The following is a 22,203-nucleotide window of genomic DNA, read 5'->3' on the forward strand; positions in this document are numbered from 1 at the left end:
TTTAAGCTACTCTCTACTTCAAATTCACCTCTCTAAACAATGATTTCATCTAAAACTTAAGGATGATGATAGTACTTTTTTCTCCTTAGTAAAACACATAGTGCGTGTGTGTATGCTTAATTGTGTCCAACTCTGCAACTCCATGGACTGTAGCCCTCCAGGCTCCTCAGTCCATGGGATTCTCCAGGCAAGAATACTGGAGTGGATTGCCATTTCCTTCTCCAGGGGATCCTCCCAACCCAGGGATGGAACTTCGACTCCTGCGTTGGTGGGCAGATTCTTTATCACTAAGTCACCTGGGAAACCCAAAACACATAGTAATAGTGCTTGTCTCATGAAATTGCTATCAGGATCAAATGAACCTAGTAGAATGGCTGGAACATATTATCAACTGACTGATGATTGTCTTCACATTATTATAGCTTTAACACAGATATAGAAATGCCAATTTTCATGTTTCATTTGCACTACTATAAAGAATGATGCTTCCCATGTAGCTCAGTTGGTAAAGAATCTGCCTGCAATGCAGGAGACCTGGGTTCGATTTCTGGGTCAGGAAGATCACCTGGAGAAAGAAATGGCAACCACTCCAGTATTTTTGTCTGGAGAATCCCATGGACAGAGGAGCCTGGCAGGCTACAGTCCATGGGGTTTCAAGAGTCGGACATGTCTTAACGACTAAACCACCACCACTATAAAGAATGGTTAATTTTTAGAGCTTTGAGATTTTTGTAGAAGTCCGAAAAGTAACAGGAAAAAAAAAAAATCACAAGAGGAAGGGGATATATGTATGCATATAGCTAATTCACTTCCTTGTACAGCAGAAACTAACAACATTGTAAAGCAATTATACTCCAATAAATAAATAAAAATAAATTAAGGGTCTCACGTTAAAGAAAAAGAGAAATATTGAGACATAGTTACATTCAGAATTTTAGAAAATTGGACTGGCAATACTGTAAACTACTGACCCAAACATTAAAAAAAAAAACCTACCTAACCAGGGCATAGGAAGGAAGGCTTTGTCACTCAGTTGTGTCTGACTCTTTCTGACTTTTCCAGGCCAGAATACTGGAGTGGGTAGCCTTTCCCTTCCTCAGGGGATCTTTCCAACCCAGGGATCGAACCCAGGTCTCCCATATTGCAATAGGATTCTTTACGAACTGAGCTATCAGGGAAGCCCAACCAGGAATACAGTATTTCTTTTTAAATAATATATTCTGATAAGATGAGTGCCTGGTTTTCATCCTTTTTTCAAAATGGAAAGCCTTTTCTCTAATATGGTGTCTGATATGGAACTATCATGACTTTTTATATCATAATAAAGTCCTGTGTTATTTATAATTCTTTTATTGTAACCATGGAAAAGTTGAGGAGCATAACAATATAAGATTATCACTTCCCTTCAGTTCAGTCAGTTCAGTTCAGTCTCTCAGTCGTGTCTGACTCTTTGTGACTCCATGAATCGCAGCATGCCAGGCCTCCCTGTCCCTATCACTTCCCTTAGGGAAAAAAAATTTGATAAAATAGGCAGTCACAGGACCTGAATGACTCTATTCATAAGTCAGCTGGAAATGGAAGTGAGGGCCAGTATTCATTAGAATATTTGTTTTATAGCAGGAAACTCGCCAAGACTAGAGATGTAAAAATACTACTACCAACTACATGATTAGAAAAGGAAAGATGTTCTAGATGCATGTTATTTGTATAGTTTTTATATAAATTTTTTATACTTTTTTTCCTTCCTTCTACTACATACTCATCTACTTAAGTGGGTCAGACATTGTGAGTTGTTGCTATAGTTTCCAGCTATGTTTATCCGTTGATATACCAACCATCTCTGTGCTTGGCGTTCTAAGTCCCTTCCATCGTGTTTGACCCTGTGTGACCCCATGGACCGTAGCTTGCTCACTACTCTGTCCATAGGATTCTCCAGGCAAGAATACTGGAGTGGGTTGCCATGCCCTCCTCCAGGGGATCTTCCTGACTCAGGGATCAAACCCACGTTTCTTTTGTCTCCTATATTGGCAGGCAGGTTCTTTGCCACTAAAGCCACCTGGGAAGCCCCAAGCCAATCACAGTCTCCCACAGTTTAAGTAAAGAGAAAAACCTTTTTTTTTTGAGAATGTAATTTAAGGCATAGTCCTAGCCATGAATTGGTTCAGAAAATAACAAGAAAAACCTGCTATAAAAATAGGTAAGGACGTGAGAATTAAAGTGACCAACTTACTGAATTTTCTGAGTAAAGTAATTTAATAAAACACAAAGCAATGCAAGTATGGAGAAGGCAATGGCAACCCACTCCGGTATTCTTGCCTAGAGAATCCCTTGGACAGAGGAGCCTGGTGGGCTGCTGTCCACGGGGTCGCACAGAGTCGGACACGACTGAAGCGACTCAGCATGTCTGAATGCATTGGAAAAGGAAATGGCAACCCACTCCAGTATTCTTGCCTAGAGAATCCCAGGGACAGAGGAGTCTGGTGGGCTGCCATCTATGGGGTCGCACAGAGTCAGACACAACTGAAGCGACTTAGCAGCAGCAATGCAAGTATATTTAGAAAAACTCCAATACTCACTGGAACTGAAACAGATTGGTTTATCCTGCCTTAGCACAAAGCGGAATTTCCCTGTTTCCTTGAGCCCTTGTGGCTCAGCTGGTAAAGAATCCACCCACAATGTGGGAGACCTGGGTTTGATCCCTGGGTTGGGAAGATCCCCTGAGGAAGGGAAAGGCTACCCACTCCAGTATTCTGGTCTGGAGAATTCAGTCCATGGGGTGGCAAAGAGTCAGACACTTTTGATCTGGAAAATGTTTCAGAGCGTGCTCATTTTGTATGTTGCAGGTGGGAGTGGCTCAAAGCTCAAAGTCTTTCTTGGGCCAGATTAGCCATGTTCAAACTCAAAACTGAAATACCAGATGTTCAGGCATGTTTTGTATTGGTAATAAAGAGAAAACTCTATTTTAAAACTATATGAGGGATAAATATAAAGCTTCCAGATCACAGAACTTTCTTACTTTCTATATTAGACTCAAGAGAAAAACTAAGGGGAAGTGTCAGATCAAACTCCCTAAACTGCTAGCATCAGCTTTTTGATTAAAAAGTTGCTAGAAATTGCTTTAAATCCTGCTAAGACCATTCATTATCTGAAGTAAGACTATTATCTTCCCCTATTAAGGAAATGTCATTGCCTTCCCATCTAGTTGTGAGTATCAAGAACAAAATGTAAATTGCTTGCTTTTTCTTTCTTGTTTTTTATCTTGGTTTTTTTATGTCTCTGGTTTGGATAGTCTGTTATGTACAGTAAACCGTGTCTGTTAATAGGTGACCATAACTTATTTATGTTAAGTCAGTCAGCAGTTCCTATGTTCCTCAGAGAATCGTATTAGGCCTTTGAGCTCCAACCTACTAGGTGAACTTTGAAGATAATAATTATTTTAGTTACTTATCAGTATGGAATAATAGCTTTTCTTAAACACCATTCATTTGGTGACTCAGTTACTTACTGTCAATTATGTGTGATTAATGATTGAACCCATTTCAGATGGCAAAGGCTTAATAGCCTTTGGCTGGAGAAAGAAATGGCAACCCACTTCAGGATTCCATGCCTGGAAAATCCGATGGATGGTGGAACCTGGTGGGCTACAGTCCATGGGGTCTCAAAGAGTCGGACACGACAGAGCAACTTCACTTAAGGAGGAGCATTGCTGTCATTTCCTCACCTAGTTCCCCAAGGAATCTGTGTCAAAGGCTTAATAAAGCTTAAGGGACTATAACTCTTCAGATACCAAAAGACCCTTAAATTCCCTAGGTTTTGTAGAATAAACAGCATTTTAACTTTTTGTACTCTTTCTCTTTCTGATGTTTTACAACTCTCATACAACTTCTTTCCAAATTCTCCACATTCTATTTTAGATGAGATGCCATTATGAGTCATGGAATCTTCTTGGAAATGATTGGGCAAGCCTGTAATATATAAGAGCTTTCTCTCAGCTTTGCAATTCACACTCTTATAATGCAATTTGGAATTATTCTTATATTTAAAATTGAAGTAAAGTGTTAGTCACTTAGTCATGTCCGACTCTGTGTGACCCTATGGACTGTGGCTGCCAGGCTTCTCTGTCCATGGGATTCTCCAGGCAAGAATACTGGAGCGGGTTGCCATTCCCTTCTCCAGGGAACCTTCCCGACCCAGGGATTGAACCCTGGCCTCCCTGCATTGTGGGCAGATTCTTTCTCGTCTGAGCCACCACATTTAGTATTATGTAGACTAAAATCAGAACTCTAAATGTTTGTTTAGCCTACTTATACTTCTCAAACTATATTTAAGGGGTTATTTTGATTATCCTATTGCACTCCTCTGTACCTGTTTTACCAGACCTCTATTTTTCCTGGATTATTTAAAAATATATATTTATTTATTTGGCTGCTCTGGGTCTTAGCTGTGGCACGTGGGATCTAGTTCCCTGGTCAGGGATCTAACCGAGGCCCCCTACACTGGGGAAGTACATGCAGAGTTTTAACCACTAGACCACAAGGGAAGTCATCGGCTCTATGTTTTTTTTTTTTTTAATTTTATAAAATTCTTTAAGACCAAAAACATCCAAAGCAGAGGGTATACATCCTAGGAGTATTCAAGACAATCTACCACAGTTGAGAAAGAAAATATCCCAGTGTCTAACAGATCTTCCTCAGCTTATGATGGGATTACGTCCCCAGTAAACCTCTGGTAAGTTGAAAACATATAGTACACCCTACCTATTAGACATCATAGCCAAGCCTAACTTAAACCTGCTCAGAATATTCACATTAGGTTACAGTTGGGTAAAATTCTCCAACACAAAGCCTCATGGATATCTCGTAATTCATTGAACACTGTACTGAAAGTGAAAAGCAAATACTTATCTGGGTCCAGATTGGCATGGACTATTCACCCTTCTGACTGCATGACTGTTCAGAAGCTGTCACTGGCTACTGCTGTACACCATCACCAAGAGGATCATACAGCATATCCCTAAACTAGGAAAAGATGAAAATTCACAAGTCAGAGTTTGGTTTCTACTGAGTTTGCTTTCACTCCATCTCGAAGTTGAAAAATCTTAAGATGAACCATTGTGAGTCAGGGACTATCTGTATTTGTTTTACCTAAACGGAAGAAATTAAGCTTTATTATTTAACATATCAGCTTCCCCAGTGGCTCAGATGGTAAAGAATCTGCCTACAATGCAGGAAACCTGGTTTCCATCCTTGGGCCAGGGAAGATCCCCTGGAGGTAGGAACGTCGACCCACTTCAGTATTCTTGCCTGAAGAGTTTCATGGAGAGAGGAGCCTACCTGGATACAGTCCACCGGGTGGCAAAGAGTTGGACACAGCAGAGCGATTAACACTTATACACTTATGCTTATTTAACATACACACTACCACTAGCATGCTCATACAGTCCTTTGTCAGTCATTCGTCTGTTCTGCAGGGTATCCTGAGAAGGGTGGGCTTCCACTTGAATGGAAACTCTCAATCATCCACCATCAGTGTGTTGCAGTTTTGTGCACTATCGGAAGTCACTGATATGATTAATTTTGTAAAAACAGATCCTCTCAATAGACTGTATATAGTACTTTGCACTGAGATGGGGAGTAATCATGGAAAACTCTTTATCTTCCATCAACGTTTTCAGGATGCTTAGAATTAAAAGTACAGCTCCAAAATAAATAAATAAATAAAAGTACAGCTCCTGGATCCACACAGTCTAGTTCTGACCATAGTTCTGCCATCACCAGCCACGTAGCTCTGAGTAAGTTATTTCACATCTCTGGATTCAGTTTCTTTATCTGTAAAATGGAGATCATCATAATATCTACTGCACTGGGTTGGTTGTACTGAGGGTGGAATAAGTTTACGTATGTGAAAAACCTGTATGCAAGTCAAGAAGAAACAGTTTGAACCCGATGGAGTTCAACAGAGCAACAGACTGGTTCAAAATTGGGAAAGGAGTACGTCAAGGCTGTACACTGTCAGCCTGTTTATTTAACTTATACGCAGAGTACATCATGAGAAACACTGGGCTGGATGAAGCACAAGCTGGAATCAAGATTGCCAGAAGAAATATCAATAACCTCCGACATGCAGATGACACCACCCTTATGGCAGAAAGTGAAGAGGAATTAAAGAGACTCTTGATGAAGGTGAAAGAGGAGAGTGAAAAAACTGGCTTAAAACTCAACATTCAAAAAACTAAGATCCTGGGATCCGGTCCCATCACTTTATGGCAAATAGATGGGGAAACAATGGAAACAGTGACAGACTTTATTTTCTTGGACTCCAATTCACTGTGGATGGTGACTGCAGCCATGAAATTAAGACACTTTCTCCTTGGAAGAAAAGCAATGACAAACCTAGACAGCATATTAAAAAGCAAAGACATCACTTTGCCAACAAAGGTCCACAGAATCAAAGCTATGGTTTTTCCTGTAGTCATGTACAGATGTGAGAGCTGGACAATAAAAAAGGCTGAACACCGAAGAACTGATGCTTTCGAACTGTGGTGCTGGAGAAGACTCTTGAGAGTCCCTTGGGCTGCAAGGAGAATCAAACCAGTCAATCCTAAAGGAAATCAACCCTGAATATTTATTGGAAGGACTGATGCTGAAGCTGAAGCTCCAATACTTTGGCCACCTGATGTGAAGAGCCAACTCATTGGTAAAGACCCTGATGCTGGTAAAGATTGAAGGCAGGAGGAGAAGGAGATGACAGACAACGAGATGGTTGGATGGCATCACCGACTCAATGGACATGAGTTTGAGCAAACTGTGGGAGATGGTGAAGGACAGGGATACCTGACATGCTGCAGTCCATGGGGTCACAAAGAGTCGGACATGACTGAGTGACTGAACAGAACAGAGAATATATAAATCTACCACCAAAATAAGCTTTACATAAGCTCTAGTTGTGATTACTTCCTGTGCTATGCTTAGTCGCTCAGTTGTGTCCAATTCTTTGTGACCCCATAGACTGTAGCCTTTGGGGCTCCTCTGTCCATGGGGATTCTCTAGGCAAGAATACTGGAGTAGGTTGCCATGTTCTCCCTCCTCCAGGTGATCGTCCCAACCTAGGGACAGAACCCACGTCTCCTGCATTGCAGGCAGATTCTTTACCGTCTGAGCCACCATGGAGTGGTGGCACATCCATCTTAAATATCAAGATGAATGATGCATTTTCCTCTGATGAAAATACAAGGAATCCAAATTTCCCTGTCTTTTCTGGGATTAGTACTTTCCTTTCAAGGTAAAGTTGAAGCAATGAGTGAGAAAGTAACTTTATCCACCCTCCTTTTTAAGAGTATGTGTTTTGAAAGAAATACTTCAGAGAGAAGGTTTTGAAAATGATGTTTGGAAACAGGTAATTCTATTTCAAAAAAAACTCATTGAGAATAAACAAACATATGGATACCAAGAGGGGAAGAGGTGGGTGGGATAAACTGAGAGATTGGGATTGACGTGCATGTGTGCCTGCATGCTAAGTTGCTTCAATCATGTCCAACTCTTTGTGATCCTATGGACTGTAGCCCGCCAGGCTCCTCTGTCCGTGGGATTTTCCAGGCAAGAATACTGGAGTGGGTTGCCATGCCCTCCTCCAGGGAATCTTCCTGACCCAGGGATTGAACCTGCATCTCTTAAGTCTCTTGCATTGGCAGGTAGGTTCTTTACCACTTGTGCCACATGGGAAGCCCTGGGATTGACACATATACACTATTATGTATAAAATAAATAACTAATGAGAACCTGCTGTATAGCATGGGAGGTGAGAAAAAGAAGGTACAATCTGTTTGTTGCGCATATATTAAGTTAACCTTTAAAATGCATTCCAGTATACATTGTTGCTGTTGTTATTTAGTCACTAAGTCATGTCCAACTCTTTTGTGCCCCCATGGACTGCAGCCCACCAGGCTCCTCTGTCCGTGAAATTTCCCAGGCAAGATTACTGGAGTGAGTTGCCCTTCCTTCTCTACCAATATATATTCAGTTCAGTTCAGTCACTCAGTCGTGTCCGACTCTTTGCGACCCCATGAATCTCAGCACGCCAGGCCTCCCTGTCCATCACCAAGCCCCGGAGTTCACTGAGACTCATGTCCATCGAGTCAGTGATGCCATCCAGCCATCTCATCCTCTGTTGTCCCTTTCTCCTCCTGCCCCCAATCCCTCCCAGCATCAGTCTTTTCCAATGAGTCAACTCTTCACATGAGGTGGCCAAAGTACTGGAGTTTCAGCTTTAGCATCATTCCTTCCAAAGAACACCCAGGGCTGATCTCCTTTAGGATGGACTGGTTGGATCTCCTTGCAATCTAAAGGACTCTCAAGAGTCTTCTCCAACACCACAGTTCAAAAGCATCAATTCTTCGGCACTCAGCTTTCTTCACAGTCCAACTCTCACATCCATACATGACCACTGGAAAAACCATAGCCTTGACTAGACGGACCTTTGTTGGCAAAGTAATGTCTCTGCTTTTCAATATGCTATCTAGGTTGGTCATAACTTTCCTTCCAAGGAGTAAGCGTCTTTTAATTTCATGGCTGCAGTCACCATCTGCAGTGATTTTGGAGCCCCAAAAAATAAAGTCTGACACTGTTTCCACTGTTTCCCCATCTATTTGCCATTAGGTGCAGACAAATACTATTTGGTTCCACTTATACGAGATATCCAGAATACTTGAATTCATAGGATCAGAAAGCACACTGGTAGATGCCAGAGGCCAGAGGATGGGTGGGGGAGGTTTGGAGGAGGACAGGAGATTTTGAGTTTAATGTAGACAGAATTTCAGTTTAGGAAGGTAATACATTTGGGAGATGGGTGATGGTGAGAGTTGCACAACAAGGTGAATGTACTTAAAGACACCGAAATGTACTGTTAAATACAGCTAAAATAGTATGTTTTGTATTATGTGACTTTTACCACAATAAAAAATACCTGTGTGTGTGTTATATTAAAACTCTAATACATGTACACTTAAAATTTTTGGAAACAATTTGTAATGTGTAAAGTATTTTCCAAATAATGGATTTCACTGAGTCTTAAACTCATCTCTTGAAAATATTAAATGCAATGCTTTTAAACTGCAGGCAGACCTCAGGGATACTGCAGGTTCAGTTCCAGACCACTGCAATAAAATGAGTATCTCAGCAGAGTCACAAAACTTTTGGTTTCCCAGTGCATATATCAGTTATATTTACACTCTACTGTCATTATATTAAGTGTGTAATAGCATTATAGCTTTAAAAAGTATACATGTGCTGTGTCTACTCACACAGTCATGCCTGACTCTTTGCAACCCCATGGACTGTAGCCCTCCAGGTTCCATCATTTACTTCTCCAGGGGATCTACCCCACCCAGGGATTGAACCTAGGACTCCCGAATTGCAGGCGGATTCCTTTTACCGTCTGAGCCACCAGGGAAACCCAAGAATTCTGCAGTGGGTAGCCTATCCCTTCTCCAGGGGATCATGCCCCCAGGAATCAAACCGGGGTCTCCTGCATTGCAGGTGGATTCTTTACCAGCTTAGTTAACAGGGAAGCCCAAAATGTACCTACTTTAACTTAAAAATACTTTATTGCTAAAAAAATGGTAATCATCATCTGCACTTTCAACAATCTTTTTGCAACAGGAACATCAACGATCACTGATCACAAATCACCATAACAAGAAAAAGTTTGGAACATCTCAAGAATTGCCAAGATGTGAAGTGACCAAACGCTGTTGGAAAAATGGTGGCCAGAGACTTGCCTGATACAGGGTTGCCAGAAATCTTCAAGTTGTAAAAACTGCAGTAACTACAAAGCATAAGAATATAAAGCATAATAAAATGAGGTATGCCTGCAGTTTGCCAGAATTGCTAATTGATAGCAGGGAAGATGGAAATTTCCTTGTCAAGCTTCAGCATAAAACTTTGCAGAACTGGTTGATGAGATTGAAAAAGAAAATGAGTATTTTAATAGAAAGAGGCAACAATAAAACATTTCTTCTATTTAAATCCAAATACTCTCTTGAAATATCTTTTCCAGCTGGGAAAGCTATTCAAATGTAGTGTTAGAATAATCTAACCTTAACACCGCATGTGCAAATCACTATATCATAAAATATTAAGCCAAGATTTTAAAAGAGTAATAATGTACCAATAACAAAGCATCAAGTGAAAGCAAAAGGCTCTTATACTAGGAATAACATACCATGAAATTATTTTAGATATATTGATTATTTTATTTTTTTAATTTTGGGTTTGTATTGTGTATAATCTGTTACCATGGGTCACAAATACATAATTCATGTGTGTGCAGAAACATTCTTAAGGATGGGTGCACAATTCAAAAAGCAAGATATTAGTTACCTTTCACCATCCCTGTTCCTTGGTTTGGTGTCATCTAAGAATTTAATGACTTTTGTTCTCTTCTTTCTTCACTCAATAACTATTTGTTGGGACTTCCCTGGTGGTCTAGTGGCTAAGATTCCACACTCCTAATGTAAGGGACCCAGGTTTGATTCCTGGTCAGGGAACTAGATCCCACAACCAAGAGTTTGCATGCCACAACTAAAGATTCAGAAGACTGAGGATCCCTCGTGCTGCAACTATAACCCTGGGGTAGCCAAGGAAATAAATATTTAAAAAAAACAACAAAACTATTTGTTGAGTGCCTAGTGTGCATCAGGTATTGTGCTAGATACAGAGAGGTAGAAATTAAAAATGTAATCCTCACCCACATCAGTAGTTTAAATCCTTTATGAGATATATAAAAATATAAAAGGACTGTTCCTATGACTAAACTCCAAACTATCACCTGCTTCTCGATTTCTCCCCTGACCTCCAAATCAGACCTTTTACCTAGGGAATGATTCCCCATGGGTTGAGATTTAAATTTGAAACTGGCCATTTGAACACCTACTTAGTTTTTATGTGTTTAAATAAACCACTTATGACTCATTTTCTCTTCTAAATATCTGCAAGGTGCTTTTAATGCAATCTTATGTAAACATAAACATTACTAATTCAACAAACACTTCCTCTGCAAAGCACTGTGCTAAGACAGGGGGAAGTTTCCAGGTACAAAGACAAAGATATACTGTACTTGCAGGGAGGATTTTATATCCTTGATAAAACAAAAGAAAAAATGAGAAAAACACCTTAATTTTTTTGTATGCAGTGTAGCTTGCCTTCACTATTGAACATATTCCTCAGTATACTGCATTTTAAATTATTTTACCACTTTGGCCTTGTGTTGTTTCTTCAAGCCTAGTACCATGTGTTTGGAAGTTTTACAGGCATATTGTTTGACTTCAACCCCGTCTTTCAAATTTCATCTCGTTACTTGTAATTTTAACCCATGATTGGGGTAAATTATTTTTAATTGCTACTTATCTTCATAGGAGAACAATCATGAAAAACAAGTAGAGGAAAATACTTCTGGAAACTAAGATCATAGAATGATCCTATCTACTTAAAATGGTATCCTGTACCATTTCCCTACATAGCAAGAAAATGTGGTGATTGGAGGGATTCAGGGCAAGAAACTGGATCATGTGATTTCCTGAGGTCTTGTTTACTTTTAAACTCTGCAAATAAGCAAAATCCTAAAGCTCACAACCTTTGGAGGAATTTATACCCATTTGTCTTTTTAAAAAGGAAGCCCTATTAACAATTCAGAAACTTTGGGCATGGTATGCTACTGCTACTGCTAAGTCACTTCAGTTGTGTCCGACTCCGTGCAACCCGATAGACGTCAGTCCACCAGGCTCCCCCACCCCTGGGATTCTCCAGGCAAGAACACTGGAGTGGGTTGCCATTTCCTTCTCCAATGCATGAAAGTGAAAAGTGAAAGTGAAGTCGCTCAGTCGTGTCCGACTCTTATCGACCCCATGGATGGCAGCCTACCAGACTCCTCCATCCATGGGATTTTCCAGGCAAGATTACTGGAGTGGGGTGCCATTGCCTTCTCCGAGGCATGGTATGAATAGCCAAATTTCTTACAAAAGTCTGTGATAATATAAAACTACATTTAGAAACCTGTTAGCTTCCCAGGTGACACAATGCTAAAGAATCCACCTGCAAATGCAGGAGATGCAGGTTTGATCCCTAGGTCAGGAAGATTCACTGGAGGAGGAAATGGCAACCCACTCCAGTATTCTTGCCTGGGAAATCCCATGGACAGAGGAGCCTGGCAGGCTGCAGTTCAGGGGATCACAGAGTCAGACAGAACTGAGCATGTATGCACATATATGTATGAATAATTGACCCTTGAAAAACGTAGGGATTAGGGGTGCTGATCCCTGTCTCAACCCCAGCTGAAAATCTGTGACTAACTGTTTGGCATCTCTTCATATCCACAGTTCCACATCCATGGATTCAACCAATCGCAGATCGTGTGTTACTGTAGTATGTGTTTGTTGAGAAAAATCTGCATATGAGTGGATACACACAGTTTAAACCTGTGTTGTTTAAGGGTAAACTGTTAATATACATAAATTACATATATATTACATATATAAAATACCCGTTTAGATAGGCAGGATGGTGGTTCCCCTAAAGATGTCCATGTCCTAGTACCCAGAATCTGTGAATATGCTACATTACCTGGCAAAGAATTAAGGTTGCAGGTGGAATTAACATTACTAATCTTAAGACTCTTGAGCGTCCCTTGGACAGCAAGGAGATCAAACGAGTCAATCCTAAAGGAAATAAGTCCTGAATATTCATTGGAAGGACTGAAACTGAAGCTGAAGCTCCACTACTGGGCCACCTGGTGTGAATAGCCAACTCATTGGTAAAGACCCTGATGCTGAGAAAGATTGAGCGTAGAAGAAGGGGATGACAAAGGATGAGATGGTTGGATGGCATCACTGACTCAATGGATATGAATTTGAGCAAACTCTGGGAGATGGTGAAGGACAGAGAAGCCTGGTGTGCTGCAGTCCATGGGGTCGCAAAGAGTCGGACCCAACCGAGAAACTGAACAACAACAACAATGTTCAGATAGGAAGAACGTTCTGGATTTTCTGGGTAGGTCCAATGGAATCAAAGGGTCCTTAGAAGTGGAAGAGGGAAGCAACAGAAAGGAGTCAGAGAAAGAGATGTGACTCTGGGAGAATGTTCAGAGACCTGCAACACTGCTCACTTTAAAGGTGGAGAAAGGAAGGGGACTTCCCCAGTGGTCTAGTGGCTGAGACTGCGCTCCCAAAGCAGGGGGCCTGGGTTCCATTTCTGGTTAGGGAACTAGATCTTGCATGCCACGGCTAAGACCTGGCTCAGTCAAATGAATATATATATTTTTTTTTTGTTTAAGGTGGAGAAACGAGCCAAGAGTCAGAGAATGTGGGTGGCCTCTAAAAGAAGCTGGAAAAGCAAAGGAAATGGATTCACTCCTAGAGCCTCCAAAAAAGAATGCAGCCCGCTGACACATTGATTTATCCCAGTAACACCAATGTCAGATCTCTAACCTGTGGAACTGTAAGATAATGCATTTCTATTGTTTTAAGTTTCTAAGTTTGTGGTAATTTGTTACAGCAGCAGAAGGAAAACAAATTGGAATGTTAGATTTATAAGCAGCTCTGCAGAGATGCAGCTAAGCTTGGGATATGAAGAATTATCTTCGTTTTCCCCAGTTTTGGGAACCATGCTAATTCAAAAACATTTTCATTTTTGTTTTCTTTATAGAACTAATTGCACGAGTCTGATTTAACATACTGTAAGATTATCTGGCGAGTAATGGAAGTGCTGTTGGCTAACTGCTTATCTCCTTATGACATGTGCTTAGTTGTATGTTACTCTTTGTGACCCCATGGACTATAGACCACCAGGCTCCTCTGTCCATGGGATTTTCCAGGCAAGGATGTTGGAGTGGGTTGCCATTTCCTCCTCCAGGGATCTTCCCAACCCAGGAATCGAACCCATGTCTCCTTCACTGGCAGGTGGATTCTTTACCACTGTGCTGCTACCTGAGAAGCCCTTCTTGATGATAGCAGCTAGAAACTAGGGAGTGCTTAGTTAAAATTTATTTCCTATAATTGTCCTTGATGATGACAGCTGACAATTACAGGAAATAAATTTTACTTAAGAACGCACTCATTTCTTGTGATTTTCTCACTTGTGTCTACACACCTAGAGTATTGTACAAATCAGTTACAAGTTGATGACCACAGGAGTGGCCTTGTCATCTTCCAGAGAGGTGAGGACAAAGGTTGTCAATGGAGGCAGGCCACACTCACTGCCTGCTTCCTGCTTCTTCTATCAGAAGCACATTATCCACATATTGCCATTAATTCTCATAACCATGCCAATCACACTGTTTGACAGATAAAGAAATGGAAGTTCTCAGAGGTCACCCAGTAGGAAAGTGGCAGAGCTAAGTCCATTTGATTCCAAGCCCATGATCTTTGTAGAGCATCACAGAGCCTCCAGTGACAACAAGTAGTGCTGGGTGAAAGGCCACAAAGACCAGGTGTAGGAGAGTTTACAAACACCTGAAGCACCAGGTGGCACCACCGGTACTGAGCGCTGGAGCTGGTGAAAGTGACGTGAATGGCAACTACAGTCTTGGTGAGTGGCAGGTGGGGGCGTCCTCTCTCCAGGGAGCAGCTGACAGCTGCTGCATGTAAGAGCACAGGCCCAGTGTTGCCAGGTCAGTTCATTTTTCAATAAAAACTAGCAATACACATTTTCATGTGAAGTGGCATGACTTCAACATGCTAGGAAAAGGAAATTGCCTTGGTGGGCCAGCTGTTAAGGCTCCATGCCTCTATCGCAGGGGGCCGGGGTTCCATCCCTCATCAGGGAACTGCAAGCTGGGCATCATGGCCAGTAATAATAAGTAGAACGAATTCAGGTTTTCTTAAAACACTGTGCAAGCCAATAAGCCATATCTATCTAGCAAATCTGCCTCAGTTCAGTTCAGTTCAGTTCAGTCGCTCAGTTGTGTCCAACTCTTTGCGATCCCATAAACTGCAGCACGCCAGGCCTCCCTGTCCATCACCAACTCCCGGAGTTCACTCAAACTCACGTCCATCGAGTCAGTGATGCCATCCAGCCATCTCTGTTGTCCCCTTCTCCTCCTGCCCTCAATCCCTCCCAGCGTCAGAGGCTTTTCCAATGAGTCAACTCTTCTCATGAGGTGGCCAAAGTACTGGAGTTTCAGCTTTAGCATCATTCCTTCCAAAGCTGCCTCAGGGACTGTCAATTTGAGACCACTGCCTAGACCCTGGGAGTCAGTACTCCCCCAAGAGTGGTCCATGGTCAAGTTACAAGAGATATGTGGAAAGGACTGGACCAGATTTTGACTGAGTAACTTGAGAAAGGAAGGTGCCCTAATCTAAGAACAAGGGAGGCGTATTCTAGGGCATTGAGGTACATTGGATAAGGGAGTACGACTCAACTTCTCCACAGAACCTTCTTAGAGAGACCTGTCTAACCACGAATTAAAGCAACTCTAAACATTAACCTACCTGTTATTTTCCCCTCTCCTCTTTGCTAATGTAGAAGCACTTTTGGGTGAGTCTTCATCGATAGATATGTTTATCTGCCATATTACTGCGTGTGATAATTAGTAGCCAGATTCGATCAATTATTTTAATAGAAAATGGATCAATTAATGAGGTGAACTAATTTTATGCATATGCAAAAAGTTGACATGTATCTATAACACAGGAATAAATGGCATAAGGCTTTGAAAATATTTAATCAAAATAAAACAATATCAAAAAAAGAAAACTACAGTTAAAACTTATTGATACGCATTTTGAACTAGAAAGCTCTGATTTGAGAAACACAGTTGCAGAAAACACTGAGGGATAAGCTGATTAGAGGGATAAGACTGCAAGTTGTACTGCAGACAGCATGTTGACTATTATGATTTTGGGGTACTTCCTTGGTGATCCAGTAATTAAAACTCTGAACTTCCAATGCAGGGGGTGTGGGTTCAATCCTTGCTGGGGGAGCTAAGATCCCACATGCCATGCAGTGTGGAAAAAAAAATCAAACAAAAAGAAAACACTGTTGTGATTTTTCTTCAGCAGAGCTGTACAGTTCCAATGTAGACACCTGGATTGAACCTGGGTTGGAAAGGTTCAAAAGAGAGTCAACAGGGCAGAGGAAGAGAGCCCATATGGGGAGTCGGGCCTTTTACACTTGTTAAGGAAAGGAGGAAGTTGCAAGCAGAAAGATGCAGCCAAGGATGTGTGGAACTTGAATGGGTACAGAGTAAGGTTAAAAAAAAATTACTATACACACTGACACTATTAACAATATTTTCCATTTTAAAACACACTGTAATTTTCAAAGCATTTTAAAAGATAAACTGTATTGTTCAGAACAGTTTTAGGTTCCCAACAACCCTTAGCAGGAAGTAACAGAGAGCTCCCATAGACCTGATGGCCCACGTATGCACAGCCTTTCCCACTATTGACATCTCCCACCAGAGCAGTACATTCATTAAAATCAATGAACTTACACTGATGCATTGTTACTAAACAAAGTCTATAGTTTACATTAAGGTTCATTCTTGGTGGTGTACATTCTGTGGGTTTGGACAAATGTATAATGACGTGTGTGTGTGTGTGTTAATCCCTCAGTCATGTCCAACTCTTTGTGATCCCATGGACGGTAGCCCGCCTAGCTTCTCCATCCATGGAATTCTCCAAGCAAAAGTACTGGAGGCAGTTGCCATTCCCTTCTGAAGGGAATCTTCCCGACCCAGGGATAAAACCCAGGTCTCCTGCACTGCAGCTGGATTCTTTACTGTCTGAGCCATCAGGGGAGCCCATAATGATGTGTGTTCAACATTATAGTATCAAAGAGAATAGATTCACTGCCCTGAAAACCCTCTGTGCTCTGCCTGTTCATCTCTTCCTTCCTCCCACCCCCACCACTCATCTTTTCACTCTCTCCATAATTTTGCCTTTTCCAGATTGTCAGGAGGAATCATATGGTATATAACCCTTCTAGATTGGCTTCTGTTACTTAGTAATATGCATTTAACACCCCACCCATCATCTTTCCCTGACTTAATAAGTCATTTCTTTTCAGCAATGAATAATCTCCTCTTGCCTGGATATACAAGTTTATCTATTCAGTTACTGAAGGATATCTTGGCTACTTCCAAGTTTTGGTGACTGTGAATAAAGCTGTTAAAAACTTCATGTGCAGATTTTTGTGTGGACAATGCATTTTTACATTCATAGCCTGAGTCTGAATATAGAGCACATTTTCTAAATCAAATTCTAATGAGCCAAATGCAGCATGTCAAATCACATCATTGACCAATATGACTGGTAGGGATTACCCTTCAAGTACACAAGGAAGTCACAGAAACTGTAACATTTACATTAGGAATGAAGAACTCTGTACCAATGGTGTCAATAAATGTTTTGAAGAAGTCCTTAATTTTATCATTTCCCTCATCTCTCTGCTCTGTACCTCCCTAACACTAAGCACAGGTAGCATGATACAGCAGATCAGTGGATGCCGTAGCCACGTTGTTTTTGTATCCGTTTGTATAAAGGGGCTCTGACACTTACGGGCCACAGGAATTGAAGCAAGTTCCTTAACATCTTTGTGCCTCTTCTTCCTCACCTGTCAAGCAGGGATTTTTAACAGTGGCTACCTCGTGGCTGAAATGAGTCTGTGTTCATACACTTTTAGAATGATGCCTACCTGGTACGTAAGTACTTGTCAATTAAAACGAAGGGTATGTACGTGGATCTCTTCTGTGAATGCCAGTCTCACAAGCCTGTACACAATTCTGATGAGGTTGTCCTGTTCAGTCAGACTGTCAGGTCCGTGATTTGATTTTATCCTACTTACAAGGCAACAAGGTAGCTAATTGGTGTCTCACAGATGCTGGAAGAAGACACAAGACCCCTGAGTGACAGAAAAAGAACTATAGCAAAAAAAGTATGAGCATCAGAATGTCTGTATCAATTCCTCTTGTCTCCAAGTTATACACAGGTGACATGGTGGGCGGGGGGCGGGGGGGTGTGGCCCAGAGAGATGTCATACATGCAGTAGGTTGGTGTTGCAGCTGGGAAACAGTAAGCCTGGGAATCCACTGCTTTTCCAGCAAGCACTAAGCTAAGCCTGCTCTTTGTCCCAGAGGGAGATAATTCATCTCTCAAGACTGCCCACTGCAAACTCAATCATGGGAAATGATGTGGGTAGAGTGACTCCCTTGTTGTTTGCTGCTATTTAGTTGTTAAGTCCTGTCTGACTCTTTTGCGCCTGCTAGGCTCCTTGTCTGTGGGATTTTGCAGGCAAGAATACTGAAGTGGGTTGCCATTTCCTCCTCCATGGGATCCTCGAGACCCAGGTATTGAACCTGCGCCTCCTGGCATTGGCAGGTGGATTCTTTACCACTGAGCCTCCAGGAAACCCCAGAGCACCTCCCAGAGAGCCCATAGTGGTTCTTGCCTCCCAGTATCTGCTTTTTTGTATGACCCCCTACAGCTGACTATAGACTGGACTTACTGACTTACTTCTAACTAACTGAATATAGCAGAAGTGTCAGGATGTTGCCTTTGAGAGGAGGTTTTAAAAGGACTGTGGCTTCAGTCTTGGGCACCATCTTTTGTTTTCTTACTTACTCACTCTAAGAAAGACTGCTGTCATGTTGTGGGCTGCCTTATAGAGAGACCTGGATGGTCAGGAAAGGATGCCTTCAGCCAACAGCCAGGCGAGTGAGCATGGAAGCAGAATTTCCCCCATTCAAGTGAGGACATGACTGCAGCCTTGGCCAGCACCCTGACTGTAGCCTTGTCAGAGACCCTGCCCCAGGGACACTCACCCAAGCTGTTCCCAGATTCCAAATCTACAGATATTATCAGAAAGTAAGTGATTGTGGTTTTAAGCCTCTGTGATTTAGAGTAATCTCTTATGTAGTAATAGATAAGTAATACAGTTAGGGTCTTGCATTCTGGGCATACTGAGCAAGACATGCAGGGTCATGAGAGACTCACAGATAACCATCTCCCAGCAACAGGGTAAATAGACAACTCAGGGGTCAGCAATGCCATCTTCCCAGAAGAAGCCTTGCAGGACTTCTCTGGTGGTCCAGTGGCAGGGACTCTGTGCTCCCAATGCAAACGGCCCAGGTTCTATCCCTGGTTAGGGGGACAGATCCCACATTCCAAAACTGAAGATCCTGCATGCCACAACTAAGACCTGGTGCAGCCAAATAATAATAATGATAACAAGGCTGGCAAGCTTAGTGTCCAGCATGTAGGAAAGAAGCAGATACTGAAACTGGAAACTAGAGTTTGGAAGAAAGCCCAGAGCTGAAACTCATCTTACCAATCTTTAGAGCTGTTTTTGAAAATTTTTACTTGCTGGAGGACATAATTGGTTGTTGTTGCTTAGTTGGTAAGTCGTGTCTGACTCTGCCACTCCATGGACTGTAGCGCATCAGACTCTTCTGTCTGTGGGATTTTTTCAAGCAAGAAAGAATACTGGAATGAGTTGCCATTTCCTTCTCCAGGGGATCTTCCTGACCCAGGGATCAAACCCAACTCTTCTGCATTGGCAGGTGAATTCTTTACCCCACTGAGCCACCTGGGAAGCCCTTGAGGACATAACACAGGGTACAAAAAAGTGGCTTCTGGTTTGTGCAGGTAGTGGGAAGCAAGGTAGGGAGGAATCCTTTTATGGTGTCTAATGCAGAAATGCCTGCACTTCATTCAGTGAATAAATTATCTAGTTGTGTATTATTACTCCCTGTACTCGTTTGTCTTTTTTTCTTCCAGAGCCCTTTGTAAACTTCTGTTAAATATTTCTCCTGGTCTTATCTGTATGGCAGGGAACTCCTGAGTGTCAATGCTTGAGCCACAATATTAAAGGGGAAATGGCTCCCCCTGGAGGCCAGACTGGCAATGCTCAGAGATGCCAACAAGGAGAAACTAGGCCAGGCAAGGGAGATGGCAAGGTTCTCAAGAAGTGCTAGGAAAATATGTGATACGATTTAAAATCCCTCTGATTTAAAAGCCTTTAGGAAATTGACATGAGAGTTTTGTAATTATGTGTGGTGATGGATGTTAACCAGACACTGTAGTGATCGTTTTATAATGTATATGAATATAGAATTATTTTATATATCTGAAAATAATGTTGTATGTCAATTAAATCTCAATTAAAAATTCATTCTAAATAACTAAAAGAACTTTTTTTTTTTTTTAAAAAAGAAAGAGGTTGGTATGTTTATCTTTAATACCATAAAGAGCTTTTTGGTTTCCTTTTTTTTTTTTTTTTCCGAAAAGAGACATAGCTTTATATGTAATGAAGGGCCAGATAGTAGTTATTAAAAACATGGTTTTTGAAATATGACAAGGCTTCCTTTTGTTAACTTTGGCAAGTTAACAAATCTGAGCCTATTTCTTCATCTGTAAAACATGGATAATATCTTACTGGATTATAGTGAGGATTAAATGAGATTATATATATAACGTCCTTAGCACTTAGTACACCCCATTCCAGTACTCTTGCCTGGAAAATCCCATGGACGGAGGAGCCTGGTAGGCTGCAGTCCATGAGGTCGATAAGAGTCGGACACGACTGAGCAACTTCACTTTCACTTTTCACTTTCATGCATTGGAGAAGGAAATGGCAACCCACTCCAGTGTTCTTGCCTGGAGAATCCCAGGGACGGGGGAGCCTGGTGGGCTGCCATCTATGGGGTCGCACAGAGTCGGACACGACTGAAGCGACTTAGCAGCAGCAGCAGCAGCACTGCTACTAGTGGTCCTAGCACTACTATTACTGCATTGATGAGATGATGTGTTCTCTGTAACCACAACTTAATATAGTATTCTACATGCTGGTAATAGAATTTTCAGATAAGAAGAATTTAAAGACATATCTGGATAAGAAACCTCAATATTTGCTTTTTAAAAGCCCATTCTTCCCATGCTGATCTGTAAATTAAATGCAATTTTTATCAAATTCCCAATGGAATTTTTAAATTTAAAAGTTGATTCTCTAGCTTCTCTAAAAGAGTAAATGTTTGAAACTAGCCAAGAAAGTTTGGAAAAACAACAACTGTAGCAAAATAGGACTTGGCTCACGAGACACTGAACTATAAAACATGGTAAATAGGATAGTGTGGTACTGATCAAGAAAACATAAGTATATCATTGAAGTGGAACCGAGTCCAGAAAATAATGAGGGTTTTTATGTAGAGGGTTTCATATATGCTCAAGGCTATATTTCAAGTCAATGAGGGAAAACTGGATTATTCAATACAAACAGCACAGGGATAACTGGCTACCCATAATTTACCAGAGATTTAAAGATCTAAATGGAAAAAATGAAACAATAAAACTGTTAAAAAAAAAAAAAAAAAACAACTAGGGACTTGCCTGGTGGCTAAGACTCTGTACTTCCAGTGCAGGGGGAGTCTGACTCTTTGTGACCCCATGGACTGCAGCATGCCAGGCTTCCCTGTCCTTCATCTCCTGGAGCTTGCTCAGACTCATGTCCATTGAGTCAGTGATGCCATCCAACCATCTCATCCTCTGTCGTCCCGTTCTCCTGCCTTCAATCTTTCCCAGTGTCAGGGTCTTTTCTAATGAGTTGGCTCTTCTCATCTTATGCTCCAGCAATTCTAAAATATGTCACTTGTAAACGTCCTTTTCCTGTTTGAGGCTCCAATTTCAGATACCACATCGCATTGAGTTGCCATGTTTCCTTAGCATCTTCTAATATATGGCAAGAATCTCCGTCTCGCCTTGTTTCTCAGAACATTGATACTTTCGAAGAGTACTGATCAGGTATTAATATTTTGTGAAATGTTCTTCCATTTGGGTTTGCCTGATGTGTTCTCATGATTAGACTATAAGATTGTCCCCTTCTGTCACCTGCTACATTAAGCTTGAGGATGCTGGAGATGGTGGTTGGACTCTGTCGTGTCCAACTGTTTTTGACCCCATGGCCTGTAGCCCACCAGGCTCATCTGTCCATGGGATTTCCCAGGCAAGAAATACTGGCATGGGTTGCCATTTCCTTCTCCAGAGGATCTTCCCAACCCAGGGATCAAACCCATGTCTCCTGCATTGCAGACATACTCTTTACCACTGAGCCACTGGGGAAGAACCCTTGAGGATGCTATGCTAATTAAAACAGGCCGGTCACAAGGGGACAGTCACACTGTATGATTCCACTTATGTGAGGTTCCTAGAGAAGTCGCTTT

Source organism: Bos grunniens, chromosome 14 (assembly GCF_055505025.1).
Source record: "Bos grunniens cultivar Pamir isolate PY7600 chromosome 14, Bosgru_T2T1.0, whole genome shotgun sequence".
NCBI classification, from domain to species: domain Eukaryota; kingdom Metazoa; phylum Chordata; class Mammalia; order Artiodactyla; family Bovidae; genus Bos; species Bos grunniens.